Source organism: Schistocerca cancellata, chromosome 8 (assembly GCF_023864275.1).
Source record: "Schistocerca cancellata isolate TAMUIC-IGC-003103 chromosome 8, iqSchCanc2.1, whole genome shotgun sequence".
NCBI classification, from domain to species: Eukaryota; Metazoa; Arthropoda; class Insecta; order Orthoptera; family Acrididae; genus Schistocerca; species Schistocerca cancellata.
In genome coordinates, this window is record NC_064633.1 from 361,841,149 (window position 1) to 361,858,051 (window position 16,903).

A 16,903-nucleotide genomic window follows, 5' to 3' on the forward strand; every position below is an offset into this window, starting at 1 on the left:
GGTATTGTGACGAGCCAGTTGCTCGGCTACCATTGACCAGACGTTTTCAATTGGTGAGAGAACAAGAGGTGACCGAGACGTGTAACCAATGGCACCCCATACCATCACGCCGGGTGATACGCCACTATGGCGATGACGAATACACGCTTCCAATGTACGTTCACCGCTATGTCGCCAAACACGGATGCGACCGTCATGATGCTGTAAACAGAACCTGGATTCATCCGAAAAAATGACGTCTTGCCATTCGTGCATCCAGGTTCGTCGTTGAGTACACCATCGCAGGCGCTCCTGGCTGTGATGCAGCGTCAAGGGTAACAGCAGCCATGGTCTCCGAGCTGATAGGCCATGTTGCTGTAAACGTCGTCGAACTGTTCGTGCAGATGGTTGTTGTCTTGCCAACATCCCCATCTGTTGACTCAGGGATCGAGACGTGGCTGCACGATCCGTTACAGCCATGCGGATAAGATGCCTGTCATCTCGACTGCTAGTGATATGAGGCCGTTGGGATCCAGCACGGCGTTCCGTATTACCCTCCTGAACCCACCGATCCCATATTCTGCTAACAGTCATTGGATCTCGAGCAACGCGAGCAGCAATGTCGCGATGCGATAAACTACAATCGCGATAGGCTACAATCCGACCTTTATCAAAGTCGGAAACGTGATGGAACGCGTTTCTCCTCCTTACACGAGGCGTCACAACAACGCTTCACCAGGCAACGCAGGTCAAGTGCTGTTTGTGTATGAGAAATCGGTTGGAAACTTTCCTCATGTCAGCACGTTGTAGGTGTCGCCACGGGCGCCAACCTTGTGTGAATGCTCTGAAAAGCTAATCATTTGCATATCACAGCATCTTCTTCCTGTCGGTTAAATTTCACGTCTGTAGCCCGTCATCTTAGTGGTGTAGCAATTTTAATGGCCTGTAGTGTACTTAAATTTTTTATTGGGAAACGTTTACCCTACAGGCCCCGTTTCTAGAGTTACTCAACACAAACGCACCCCCATTCTCGCACTCAGCCCCCACCTGTGAGGTTTTCTATTCTGTTGTTTATGGCACTCCGTCCTACCACTGTACTAAAATTTGGGACTGCACTAATCCTCATTCAACCTTTTTAGGTCTACTTTGACTGGCCTTATTATGCTACCGGCGTAGCCGAACACTAACAGACAAAACTGACGTTTGAATAAATTTTACCTAACAATTCTGTGAATTTTAACAGCATCAAATAAAAATTTATGTCTTTGTATACCTCTGGCCTTCTAACAACGGAAGTACTGTGCCTGTAAGGGTTAACTTTGAATCAAATAGACAACGTAATTAGATTTGATAACGTTAAAATTAATAATTTTAACGAAATAGCAGATTACGCTGTTGGTGTAATAGCCCAGTCATTAGAAATAAAAAAAAAAGTCGAACATCGAAAACAGTTCGTGTAGTCGCCAATTTTTGTACATTGGTAGGAGGGCGTCGCAGGAGCAACATACCAGAAGTCCTGACTGGGGAGGGATGAGTGTGGAGCTGGAGGGCCGTTTGAAGGTCACCTTTAATCGTTTTTATTGAATAACTCGAAAACCGTGGCCTCCAGAAAAAAACGTATCCCACTACAGAATTTAACTACAAAATGGTTATTCTTCTATAGGACCAATAGTTTCAGCGTAACGATCGAGAGAACATGTATATCTCGCGCATGGATCTTGAAGGTTGCATAAAACGACATCGCTAGGGGCAGCTGAATCACTCCGGCTACTTTCATACTGTTATTAAAAATCAGAACGGTTGCTACGTTCTCTGCTGATCACGCTATTTGGCTAACGGTATATGTACAATTTATTTCCCAGACGATATAACGATGTTCGTTAGTAATGACAATGGATCAGTTTTCTGTCAGTTCGACCGCAGATAGTGATGATAACGCATCAGTGGTTTATTTGTTTCACCTCGCAAGTTAGGTTATTCTAGTCCTCTCTCAAGCAAATTCAGACGTCCTTAGTAAGTTGAGGTGACAATGTATGTAGTACATTCTGCAGTACATAATAATAATAATAATAATAATAATTATAGAGAAGTGCGCCACACTGGCATTAAGGAAAAGGGAAAATTTCGTAAGTGAAGGCATCCAAAGGCCACATGGACAAGCTGTCAAGTGCTGCGAGCCAGAAACCTACAAATACCTATGTATTACGCAGTTGGACAACATCTACCATGGGCAAGTAAAAAATATGGTGAGAAAATTTTTAAAAAGGAATCTGAATGGCGGCGATTCCTATAAGGTACTCAATATCCAAGACAGCTTTCGACTAACCATTCAACATAGTAAAAAACTGGAAGGTTCCTGTATACTCCCCCGCCAGCCTCAGATTGGAATGGATGTTACGCAAAACGACCTAAGCTTACGAATAAAGAACTACAAATAGGAACATGGAATGTAGGAACACTATACGTTGCAGGACAGACAAAGATACTTGTTGAAGGACTAACAGAGTACAAGATGGATATCACAGCTCTGCAGGAGATAAGATGGCCTGGGCAGGGCATGCGCAGAGAGAGAAACTATACTATTATATACCACAACATGGGCATATTGTATTTAGGACAGGAGTGCGGTACATGATAAAATTATGGTCAATGTGATGACACTCGAACTTGTCAATGCAAGGATATGCTGCATCAGAATCAAAGATAAATACGGGAACGTATCATTAGTAAGTGTTCATGCCACAACTAAGGGCAGAAGATAAACACAAAAGACGAATTCTATGACACATTAAACCAGATATTCTCCAGATTACCACAGTATGACTTAAAAATTGTGCTGGGAGACTTACATGCCAAAATAGGACAAGAAAACCAATGGAAATATACATTGGGATATTCAGCATATACTCTAAATCAAATGATAATAGTACAAGGCACATCTACTTCGCCTCAGCTAAATACATTAAAAAAGTCATTTCAACATTACCCCGCAAAGACATATGTAAAGCAACATGGACATCACCAGATGGGCTAACTAGGAATCACCTTAGACCATGTGTTGACAGATAAAAAACATGAAAAGGCAAGGTTTTAGGAGAATGAGAGAGGCTGAGATAGGATCGGACCATCCTCTTGTCCTAATATAAATTAAGCACCCATTACCAAAGAAACCAAGTATAAGAAACTGTGGCAAAATGACTCAAAGAGTAGATGTGAGTAGGCTAAAAGAAGAGGAGGTGAATAAACAGTTCAAGATTAACAATAGAAATAAATTCACTGAATTAGAGAATGAAAGCAATAGGAAAGAAGATAAAGATATCAATACAAAATGGGACAAGATAGCAACAGTTATAAAGAAGACAGCACAGGAACTATGAGGAGATAACAACAGCGATATCAAGTGCAAACCATGGTTCAATGAAACATCTAGGAAAGCAGTTCAGGCCAGGGGGACAGCCAGACAGGCAGTGACGAGCAATAACAAATATGAAAACAAAATAAAATACAGGATAGCCGCGAGAGAAATGAAAAGAAGAATCAGGTGAGAGGAAAGATCATTTATAAATAAACAGACAAGGAAGGCAGAGGAGGACTATAGCCAGAATAACAGTAAACAGTTTTACAGGACTAAGAGAAGCTATAGAAAGGAGTACAGTGGTAAGCCTATGATAATGAAGCATTAGAACGGAAAACTGATCACTACAAATGAAGGGAATCTAGATAACTGGCGGAGAACTTCAAAGAACTGCTGAACAACCCGGTAGACATCTACGAAAACGAAAAAGGCACAGAAAGCAACCAGAAGGTACAACCATTACTCGAAGAACCAACTCTGAGAGAGGTGAAGGAGGTAATAAGAAGACGGACCCAGGCATAGACATGATATCAGCAACGCTCATCAAAGAAGGGGGAAACAAGACATATGAGTGTTTAGCCGAAATGATAAAAGAGGTGTGAAAGGAATGGAAAACTGCTCCCATATGTCCCATATGCAAGAATCGAGACAAAATGTTGACACAAAACTATAGAGGGATATCTCTACTATGCACATGCTATAAAACAACGTCAATAATTATACTGAACAGGCTCAATCCATACACTGAAAAAACATTAGACACAACACAAGTGGGGTATAGAAAGGTAAGTCAACAACTGACCGAATATTCACTCTAAGATAAGAACTGGGAGCACAATCAGGATACTTTCTGTATGTTTATAGACTGGAACAAAGCATATGACAGCATAGTGAGAGAGGAGACGTGGAGGATAATGGCCGAGTGTGGGATATCGGACAAGCTGATAAAGCTAACTAAAATGTGTGTGATGGAATTAAACTGTAGAGTGAAAGTACAGGGGGAGTTCTCGGAAACATTTGAGATAAAAACAGTAGTGAGACAGGGAGATATTATACCGCCAACCCTGTTCAACAACACCCAGAGGAGAGTAACATAAGAATCTGCAGGAGTCACCATAGGTAAAAAGATAAATGTTCTGACTTTCGCAGATGATATTGTGGTGATAGGAAAGAGTAAGGAAGACCTGGAGAAAATGGTAACTGTACTCAGAGAAGAAGATAAGAAAGTAGGTCTAACAAGGGGAGGCCGGCAATTGTGAAATTCAGATTCGATTCATACTGCGCATAATAAAAGCTCATGGCCAGAGGTGTAATGTGGCAAAGCACCAAGATGCACTTCTCAGCCGTTGTCGAGAAAATCGACAGTTAAAAGAAACCGTTGCGGTGAAATACTCTCTAAGAGCAGAAATTTTCTGTAGCGTCGTGGTGCAGCGGTAAGCGCTCGGGTTCGTAATCCGAAGGTCGACGGATCGAATCCCGAATAATTCAACCATTTTTTTTAGTATTTGTTTTTTGTAATTCAAATATATATACACTCCTGGAAATTGAAATAAGAACACCGTGAATTCATTGTCCCAGGAAGGGGAAACTTTATTGACACATTCCTGGGGTCAAATACATCACATGATCACACTGACAGAACCACAGGCACATAGACACAGGCAACAGAGCATGCACAATGTCGGCACTAGTACAGTGTATATCCATCTTTCGCAGCAATGCAGGCTGCTATTCTCCCATGGAGACGATCGTAGAGATGCTGGATGTAGTCCTGTGGAACGGCTTGCCATGCCATTTCCACCTGGCGCCTCAGTTGGACCAGCGTTCGTGCTGGACGTGCAGACCGCGTGAGACGACGCTTCATCCAGTCCCAAACATGCTCAGTGGGGGACAGATCCGGAGATCTTGCTGGCCAGGGTAGTTGACTTACACCTTCTAGAGCACGTTGGGTGGCACGGGATACATGCGGACGTGCATTGTCCTGTTGGAACAGCAAGTTCCCTTGCCGGTCTAGGAATGGTAGAACGATGGGTTCGATGACGGTTTGGATGTACCGTGCACTATTCAGTGTCCCCTCGACGATCACCAGTGGTGTACGGCCAGTGTAGGAGATCGCTCCCCACACCATGATGCCGGGTGTTGGCCCTGTGTGCCTCGGTCGTATGCAGTCCTGATTGTGGCGCTCACCTGCACGGCGCCAAACACGCATACGACCATCATTGGCACCAAGGCAGAAGCGACTCTCATCGCTGAAGACGACACATCTCCATTCGTCCCTCCATTCACGCCTGTCGCGACACCACTGGAGGCGGGCTGCACGATGTTGGGGCGTGAGCGGAAGACGGCCTAACGGTGTGCGGGACCGTAGCCCAGCTTCATGGAGACGGTTGCGAATGGTCCTCGCCGATACCCCAGGAGCAACAGTGTCCCTAATTTGCTGGGAAGTGGCGGTGCGGTCCCCTACGGCACTGCGTAGGATCCTACGGTCTTGGCGTGCATCCGTGCGTCGCTGCGGTCCGGTCCCAGGTCGACGGGCACGTGCACCTTCCGCCGACCACTGGCGACAACATCGATGTACTGTGGAGACCTCACGCCCCACGTGTTGAGCAATTCGGCGGTACGTCCACCCGGCCTCCCGCATGCCCACTATACGCCCTCGCTCAAAGTCCGTCAACTGCACATACGGTTCACGTCCACGCTGTCGCGGCATGCTACCAGTGTTAAAGACTACGATGGAGCTCCGTATGCCACGGCAAACTGGCTGACACTGACGGCGGCGGTGCACAAATGCTGCGCAGCTAGCGCCATTCGACGGCCAACACCGCGGTTCCTGGTGTGTCCGCTGTGCCGTGCGTGTGATCATTGCTTGTACAGCCCTCTCGCAGTGTCCGGAGCAAGTATGGTGGGTCTGACACACCGGTGTCAATGTGTTCTTTTTTCCATTTCCAGGAGTATATATATATATATATATATATATATATATATATATATATATATATATATATATTGGCGTGGAAAAACTGGCGACTTCGAACATCATTATGTTTTCCCCAAACAAAGTTGTATTTCACAAAGGTTATTAATTATCTTCATAATGTTAACCACGTATAGTTAACGGAAGACGTAGAAACGATATTCCGAAACGAATACGTATAGCGTAAGTCAAACGTTCGAATTAGAATAGAGACCCCACGAACACAAACTTGCTGTGGCAGTTATGAAATATAAACTCCGTTACTCGCTCGTTACACTTGAAGGACAGATGTTGAATGGGCCGAAACGAGCCGCCGCATAACAGCGTAGTTGCGTGCTAACTTCGAAAGAAGGTAGATGCGGTCCCTAGCGCAACTTATAACATCGTGGAAAATCAGTGCGGACGGGAGAGCTTTGGTACACCCTGTTAAACAAACGGAAAAATGGAGGCGGTACAATTGGAGAGCGATCCGCCTTCACCAACATGCATAAGCAATTCATTAATAGTATATATATATATATATATATATATATATATATATATATATATATATATATATATGGGAGCAAAATAACTGATGATGGTCGAATTAGAGAGGATATAAAATGTAGACTGGCAATGGCAAGGAAAGCGTTTCTGAAGAAGAGAAATTTGTTAACATCGAGTATAGATTTAAGTGTCAGGAAGTCATTTCTGAAAGTATTTGTATGGAGTGTTGCCATGTATGGAAGTGAAACATGGACGGTTAATAGTTTGGACAAGAAGAGAATAGAAGCTTTCGAAATGTGGTGCTACAGGAGAATGCTGAAGATTAGATGGGTAGATCACATAACTAATGAGGAAGTATTGAATAGGATTGGGGAGAAGAGAAGTTTGTGGCACAACTTGACCAGAAGAAGGGATCGGTTGGTAGGACATGTTCTGAGGCGTCAAGAGATCACCAATTTAGTATTGGAGGGCAGCGTGGAGGGTAAAAATCATAGGGGGAGACCAAGAGATGAATGCACTAAGCAGATTCAGAAGGATGTAGGTTGCAGTAGGTACTGGGAGATGAAGAAGCCTGCACAGGATAGAGTAGCATGGAGAGCTGCATCAAACCAGTCTCAGGACTGAAGACCACAACAACAACAACAACAATAAATATATATATATATATATATATATATATATATATATATTTGAATTACAAAAAAAATAATAATAAAAATAAATTGCATGGCGCGAGATTCGATCCGGCGACCTTCGGATTACGAACTCCAGCGCTTACCGCTGCTGCACGACGCTGTAGAAAATCATTAAGCGTAGAGAGTATTTCACCGCAAACGTTTCTTTTAACTGTCGATTTTCTCGACAACGGCTGAGAAGTGCATCTTGGTGCTTTGCCACATTACACCTCTGGCCATGAGCTTTTATTATGCGCAGTATGAATCGAATCTGAATTTCACAATTGGCGACCTCCCCTTGTAAGTAAAAATGAAAATAAAACAAAATTCATGGTAATAGGAAGAAGAGCTCAGTTAGGACCAAACAATTTAGCAATCAGAAACCTGACAATACAGAAGACAGACACATTCTCTTACCTCGCTGTCAACATCAACCAACAAAACCTTAAAGAGCAAGAGATCGTAACGACAATTCAAGCCGGGGGGGGGGGGGGGGGGAGGGGGGTGGTATCTAGGAGCTATGCATAAATCGTAAGATCTAAGTTACTTGCCACACGGGCAAAAATAAGAATATATCAGACCACCATCAAACCAATATTGCGCTGTGCTAGCGAGACAAAATATATGGACCAGTCCAAGAAAATGACGAGTGGAGAATAAGGAGAAACAGAGAACGCAGACAATTATACATACTACCCGACATCGTAGTGAGTGTGAAAATTAAATGACTCAGGTGGTACGGACATATGACAAGGAGAGGAGAGAACACGGTAATAAAGGCAATGACAGATGGAGAAGTCGAAGGAATAAGATCACTATGGCGGCCGAGAACGAGATGGAAGAATAATATCGTGAGAGACATGCTGATATTGGATCTGGGAGAAGAAGATGCAGCTGACAGGCACGTGAGGAAGGCTGGACTGAGTGAGGCGGTTTGTATGGTCAGTATAGCTAAGACATACCAGTCGACAGATACAATGCAGCCATCGTGAACTAGAGCTGGGTAATTTGGACAGGACAACAAGAAACCTCATGAGAACTCACCTTCACAATGACGTGGATAGACAGAAAATCAGATGGTAGAGGGTTCTTGGATAAGATGCGACAGTGGACGAAGAGAACCTTGCATTGGCAGGCTATGTGAAAGAGAACCAAGAATCACCCTTGAATGAAGTCATCAACAGATGTTTCTCAATACTGGAAAGTTTTGCTCCAATGGCAGACAATCTGCGCAGTAAATCATTGCATGAGCGGTTTTGGCTGAAGATCGAATGCAAAATAGATAAAGAAAAGACCTGGTCTTGGCTGATCAGCGGAACCCTGAAGAACGAAACTGAAGGAATAACTTTTGTTGCCCTGGAAGAAGCCGTCGGAGCTAATATTATCAAAGCCAGAATTGGTAAACCATCAGATGGCCCCAAATGCACAATCTGCAAAGAAGGTGAAGAAACAATGTCTTATACCTTGAGCTGTTGGAGGAAGATCGCTCAGACTGATTACAAGCACAATGCTATGGCATGAATGATCCTCTGGAACTTACGTCAATATTATTAAAAGCTATCCAGTGTAAATAACAAGAGAATAGATTTTTTGAAATATGGTGCTACAGAAGAATGCTGAAGATTAGTTGGGTAAGTTGTATAACTAATGAAGAGGTATCGAATATCATTGCGGAGACAATGAATTTATGGCACAACTTGATTAGCAGATCGAATCGGTTGGTAGCACACACTCTGATGCATCAAGGAATCGTCAGTATTGGTATCGGTGGGCACGGTGAAGAGAAATTATTGTAGAGGGAGGCAAAGACGGCTACAGTACAAAGGTTCAAGTTGATGTAGGCTGCAGTAACCATGCACAGATAAATTGGTCTGCATAGAATAGACTGCCATGGAGAATTGTATTAAACTAGTTTTAGAACTGAAGATCACATCAACCAATACTTTCGCCTCTGCAAGAACGACGATTAGTTACAGTAAATCAGAATTAAACGTGAGCTGCACGTTTTAGTATCATAATCAGCTATTTCCACGGTGGTGAGAATACTACGTTCACAAAACAGGAGTTTCATGTACGTACTTCGACAAACAGGTACCGTGCGTTACTGACATATGTTAAAATATCTGTTTGGTTTAGAAAGCCAACTCCTGCAATAACTACCGTCAATACCTGCTTACTTATTCCATTTAGATACTTCTTGCCCGTCTACTAGATAATTTTGTCACGACACGGTATTATTTGGCTTGCACTCTGTACTACAAAGACGACGTACTGACAGCTGTCAATAACAAAACACTTCAGCAGTAGCGGATGCATTCTTTAACGTATTACAAGTAATCGACTGTCCCCCCCCCCCACCCCCGACAACCCCCACCCCGCCGCCATCACATTGTTTTATTTTTACTGTGATACGATAGAGATACGACAGCAACTCTAATTTGCCACTGTCTAGAGATTTCTGATCTACTTTTACTGTCGGACTAAAAAGAAATAGTTAAATCCATCGAAAAGTTGAAATGAGACGGTGTAACAAACTTTCAGAAAATCTGAACATTTTGCGAGCAATATTGGAGAATAAAAGAACAGATACGGCAAAATACTTTCCATGACATCCAACTAATGTAGGTCTGGCTTACAACAACAAGGTGTACCACCTGGTGAAGGAGTCTGTAATGAACATCCAACCTCATGGACATGATTGCGGAAAATGTTCGAAGTGGGACGAACAGTGGAATGGCGCCTTTTTACGTCTTAAAGGTCACCTCGAACTTAAAAGCTCTTCTTGGGTTCGAACATTTCGGTAAGATATCATTATTACCTTGGTAAGAATGCCTACCAGTTATGGTTAAACTCCTTCCCACTTTCACTAGATAGGCATCAGGGATAATCCTCTCTGGGAATATCACAAGAAGAAAGAACAATGAGACGTCAACATTTGTTGCTTTTCTGCAGTTTTTTCGTAGCTCAGCGAAAACTTTATCCCGAAATCTTAATAAAATGAAAGTGCTCATCCACACAAATGAGCCAATCCTACTGCTTCATACAGATATCCAAATTTATAAACCCCTTTCAAGTTTTGAGTGGGACAATAACGTTTTTTTCTAGAAATCCTTCTATGTTAGCAATAGCTACTTTTTTTATTCCCCCTGTGTATTCTCCATACTCTGTCGAGCTGTCTGTTTTTGTGTTCCGTTCTAGCTACAGTTGGTACCATTTCAAGATTTGTGGTTGTAGAATTACATTAATTTATTGTGTGGTTTAATTCTATCATGATATATCCATACAGATTCTTTTAATATTTGTACCAAGTTATTGGTTGTATTGTTCGAAAACCCCAAGTTGAATAATAGGCTAAAAATTAAATAAGAAAGCTACAGGCTTAGCTTACGAAGCAAAATTATTATGACTATGGTCATTTATGCTGCAGTCTAATGTCAAAACCTACGCTAGTTCCCACAGGAATGTAACCATGTCGAGCCATGTCATCAAGTTTAGTTGTTGCTACGGCCAGAATCATCGCGTATTTTGTCGAGTATTTCTTCTCTATTGGCCACAATTAAACAAAACAACTCCAGTTATTATCCTTCTCCTTGAAAGTAGGTATGAAATGGTCCTTAATTTGTCCTAGATTTGTAATGGTTTCATTCCTTTGTTGGCACAGTGTTGTCTTAAGATGGAAGGAGAAACTGGGTACGTCACCCGTCTGCAAATCGTGTACATCTATGCTCCAGAAGACACCGTATGTGGATGTGGATAGTTCATTTTAATGGTTTGTGTGCTATGTTTTTGAGGCGAAAAGTTTTATACCGCATTCATACAAGCTGGAGAAACAGACAACAGGTCTTCATTTCGGATTCGATTTACATCATCACCTCTTCTCTATCTCGCTAGCCATGTCTCCAATTGTTGTACCGTTCGAGATGCTAAAAATAAAGTAAAAAAATAAGAGTTTGTATATGTCTCGTCAAGGGACAAGATATTGTTATACATGGAATGTGTTCTCAGTTACGAATATGGACAACCATCAGCTGTGTAATGGAATGACGACAATGAAAATTTGCACTGGACCGGGACTCGAACACGAATTTCCCGCTTGCTAGACTCAAATTCCAAATGTCATCAGCCTTGTGTCCACAACCATTCATGTCTGAAGGAACATTGTATTGTAATTTAGAATAACACGGGCACTGCAATATCGTGTGGTATCGTATCGTACAATATTGTTAAGCTACTGTTCAAGAACAGAAATAAAAAAACGATTCTTTTAAAAAGCTTTATTGTATCCAAAGCCTGACTTATACCACTTAGCAGCAACCTGCCTAGTTCGATGCATTACTGTTGAAGTGCATTGTAATGTGTTTCATCTATCGCTTGTAAACATTGGGCCCCAACAGTTTCTCGATGTTGTTGTTCTTGATGCAGCTCTCCATGCTACTCTATCCTGTGCAAGCTTCTTCATCTCCCAGTACTTACTGCAACTTACATCCTTCTAAATCTGCTTAGTGTATTCATCTCATGGTCTCCCTCTACGATTTTTACCCTCTACGCTGCCCTCCAATGCTAAATTTGTGATCCCTTGATGCCTCAGAACATGTCCTACGAACCGATCCCTTCTTCTAGTCAAGTTGTGCCACAAACTCCTCTTCTCCCCAATCCTATTCAATACTTCCTCATTAGTTATGTGATCTACCCATCTAATCTTCAGCATTCTTCTGTAGCACCACATTTCGAAAGCTTCTATTCTCTTCTTGTCCAAACTATTTATCGTCCATGTTTCACTTCCATACATGGCTACACTCCATACAAATACTTTCAGAAACGACTTCCTGACATTTAAATCTATACTCGATGTTAACAAATTTCTCTTCTTCAGAAACGCTTTCCTTGCCATTACCAGTCTTCATTTTATATCCTCTCTACCTCGATCATCATCAGTTGTTTTGCTCCCCAAATAGCAAAACTCCTTTACTACTTTAAGTGTCTCAATTCCTAATCTAATTCCCTCAGCATCACCCGACTTAATTCGACAACATTCCATTATCTTCGGTTTGCTTTTGTTGATGTTCATCTTATATCCTCCTTTCAAGACACTGTCCATTCCATTCAACTGCTCTTCCAAGTCCTTTGCTGTCTCTGACAGAATTACAATGTCATCGGCGAACCTCAAAGTTTTTATTTCTTCTCCGTGGATTATAATACCTACACTGAATTTTTCTTTTGTTTCCTTTACTGCTTGCTCAATATACAGATTGAATAACATCGGGCACAGACTACAACCCTGTCTTACTCCCTTCCCAACCACTGCTTCCCTTTCATGCCCTTCGACTCTTATAACTGTCATCTGGTTTCTGTACAAATTGTAAATAGCCTTTCGCTCCCTGTATTTTACCCCTGCCACCTTAGAATTTGAAAGAGAGTATTCCAGTCAACATTGTCAAAAGCTTTCTCTAAGTTTACAAATGCTAGAAATGTAGGTTTACCTTTCCTTAATCTATTTTCTAAGATAAGTCGTAGGGTGACTATTGCCTCACGTGTTCCAACATTTCTGCGGAATCCAAACTGATCTTCGCCGAGGTCGGCTTCTACTATTTTTTCCATTTGTCTGTAAAGAATTCGCGTTAGTATTTTGCAGCTGTGACTTATTAAACTGATAGTTCGGTAGTTTTCACATCTGTCAACACCTTCTTTCTTTGGGATTGGAATTATTATATTCTTCTTGAAGTCTGAGGGTATTTCGCCTGTCTCATACATTTTGCTCACCATATGGCAGAGTTTTATCAGGACTGGCTCTCCCAAGGCCGTCAGTAGTTCCAATCGAATGTTGTCTACTCCCAGGGCCATGTTTCGACTCAGGTCTTTCAGTGCTCTGTCAAACTCTTCATGCAGTATCATATCTCCCATTTCATCTTCATCTACATCCTCTTCCATTTCCATAATATTGGCCTCAAGTACATCGCCCTTGTATAGACCCTCTATATACTCCTTCCATCTTTCTGCTTTCCCTTCTTTGGTTATAACTGGGTTTCCATCTGAGCTCTTGATATTCATACAAGTGGCTCTCTTTTCTCCAAAGGTCTCTTTAATTTTCCTGTAGGCAGTATCTATCTTACCCCTAGTGAGATAAGCTTCTACATTCTTACATTTGTCCTCTAGCCATCCCTGCTTAGCCATTTTGCTCTTCCTGTCGATCTCATTTTTGGGATGTTTGTATTCCTTTTTGCCTGCTTCACTTGCTGCATTTTTTTATTTTCTCCTTTCATCAATTAAATTCAATATTTTTTCTGTTACCCAAGGATTTCTACTAGCCCTCATCTTTTTACCTACTTGATCCTCTGCTGCCTTCACTATTTCATTCCTCAAAGCTACCCATTCTTCTTCTACTGTATTTCCTTCCCCCATTCCTGTCAATTGTTCCCTTATAGTCTCCCTGAAACTCTGTACAACCTCTGTTTCTTTCAGTTTATCCAGGTCCCAACTCCTCAAATTGCCACCTTTTTGCAGTTTCTTCAGTTTTAATCTACAGTTGATGACCAATAAATTGTGGTCAGAGTCCACATCTGCCCCTGGAAAAGTCTTACAATTTAAAACCTGGTTCCTGAATCTCTGTCTTACCATTATATAATCTATCTGATATCTTCTAGTATCTCCAAGGTTCTTCCAGGTATACAACCTTCTTTCATGATTCTTAAACCAAGTGTTATCTATTATTAAGTTATGCTCTGTGCAAAATTCTACCAGACGACTTCCTCTTTCATTTCTCTCCCCAAATCCATATTCACCCACTGTGTTTCCTTCTCTCCCTTTTCCTACTTTCGAATTCCAGTCACCCATGACTATTAAATTTTCGTCTCCCTTCACTACCTTAATAATTTCTTTTATCTCATCATACGTTTCATCAATTTCTTCATCATCTGCAGAGCTAGTTGGCATATAAACTTGTACTACTGTAGTAGGCATGGCCATCGTGTCTATCTTGGCCACAATAATGCGTTCACTATGCTGTTGGTAGTAGCTTACCCGCACTCCTATTTTTTTATTCATTATTAAACCTAGTCCTGCATTACCCATATTTGATTTTGTATTTATAACCCTGTATTCACCTGACCAAAAGTCTTTTTCCTCCTGCCACCGAACTTCACTAATTCCCACTATATCTAACTTCAACCTATCCATTTCCCTTTTTAAATTTTCTAACCTACCTGCCCGATTAAGGGATCTGACATTCCACGCTCCGATCTGTAGAACGCCAGTTTTCTTTCTCCTGATAACGACGCCCTCTTGAGTAGTCCCCTCCCGGAGATCCGAATGGGGACTATTTTACCTCCGGAATATTTTACCCAAGAGGACGCCATCATCATTTAACCATACAGTAAAGCTGCATGCCCTCGGGAAAAGTTACGGCTGTAGTTTCCCCTTGATTTCAGCCGTTCGCAGTACCAGCACAGCAAGGTCGTTTTGGTTAGTGCTGCAAGGCCAGATCAGTCAATCATCCAGACTGTTGCCCCTGCAACTACTGAAAAGGTCGCTGCCCCTCTTCAGCAACCACACGTTTGTCTGGCCTCTCAACAGATACCCCTACGGTACGGCCATCTGTATCGCTGAGGCACGCAAGTCTCCCCACCAGCGGCAAGGTCCATGGATCATGGGGGTAGGAGTTTCTCGATAGCTTATGCGTATTCCCTCCCGCCCTGTGCAACAGCCTCCTCGTACCCGCGAAACGTGTTTCGGCAGCGTTTCAGCCAGTCACGAATCTTCGGATAGTCACTGAAGTCGATTCCTAGCGCCTGTTAAAAAGAGAAAATATTGGTAGTACATTTAGTTTAATTTTAATAATAAAAGTTCTACACAAAGCGCACATTTAGGAAGAAATAATAGTGCAACATATCCATCTTTGTATGTGAAAATCCAGTGCCCTGAAGAGATAAGAACTCATTGATCGATACGTTCAGTGGAATTGTAAAATGTAAGTGTGAATTGCTCGACTAACAAGAAAAACATAACAATTTGGTGTTCCCCACTACGTGGAATACAGACTGTTGTTATGGTTTATTAGTACGTTTCTTTTTTGTGCTTGTTATGTGCGTTATATAACTCGTATTAAATTGGTAAGCCATCTCTTTTGATACATATTCTCTATGTAAACAAAAATTATTTTAGTTAATCACAATTCTTACTCGTTAGAAATCTAGATTTTTTGTTCCCACTTGCATTTAGGGACCAAATGCTCAAATAAATTTTTTTTATGGGTATCCAGTCTCCACTGAGCAGTCGTTATCAGTAGCCCAATAAAAATAAGTAATGGTATAGAATTATATATATATATATATAACAATATAACAAAGATAAACTTAGTAAATACGTAACTAAACTGCATAAAATTTAATACTGGTGCCGCAAACACTTCCTGACTGATACGCGCGTCACAACTTGCTACGAGGCAATATGTCCCTGGATTCCTAGTGGAATCTTACTAGAAATAATAGCAGTAAGTCCTTATACAGGGTGTCAAAGGAGGAATGCTCATTATTGAGAGATGTGACACGAACGATTACTCGCACCAAGAAAGTCTGGTAAACATAGGCTCTACACTGAAGCGCCAAGGAAACTGATATAAGCATGCCTTTTCAAATACAGGTATGAAAACAGGCAGAATACGGCGCTGCGGTCGGCAACGCCTTTATAAGACCAGTGTCTGGCGCATTGTTAGATCGGATACTTCCGCTACAATGGCAGGTTATCAAGATTTAAGTGAGTTTGAACGTGGTGTTATAGTCGGCGCACGAGCGATGGGACACAGCATCCCCTAGGTAGCGAGGAAGTAGGGATTTTCCCGTATGACCATTGCACGAGTGTACCGTGAGTATGAGGAATCCGGTAAAACATCAAATTTCCGACATCACTGTGGCCGGAAAAAAATCCTGCAAAAACACGACCAACGACGACTGAAGAGAATCGTTCAACGTGACGGAAGTGCAACACTTCCGCAAATTGCTGCAATTTCAATGCTGGGCCATCAAAAAGAGTCAGTGTGCAAACCATTCAATTAAACATCGTGGATATGGATTTTCGGAGCTGAAGGCCCACTCGTGTACCTTTGATGAATGCAAGTCGCAAAGCTTTACGCCTCGCCTTAGCCCGTCAACACCGACAATGGACTGTTGATGACTGGAAATATGTTGCCTGGTCGGATGAGTCTCGATTCAAATTGTATCGAGCAGATGGACGTGTACGGGTGTGGAGACAACCTCATGAGTCCATGGACCCTGCATGTCAGTAGGGGACTGTTCAAGCTGGTGGAGGCTCTGTAATGGTGTGGGGCGTGTGCAGTTGGTATGGTATGGGACCCCTGATGCGTCTAGATACGACTCTAGAGGTGACACGTACGGAAGCATCCTGTCTGATCATCTGCATCCATTCAGGTCCATTGTGGAA

At 42.2% G+C, this 16,903-nt stretch overlaps 1 protein-coding gene across 3 annotated transcripts in view; it reads right to left on the reverse strand.

The window, feature by feature from the left end:
• Window positions 1-16,903, reverse strand: part of LOC126094893 (glutathione S-transferase 1-like) — a 157,756-nt gene that overhangs the window by 87,786 nt on the left and 53,067 nt on the right. The window lies entirely within an intron of this gene.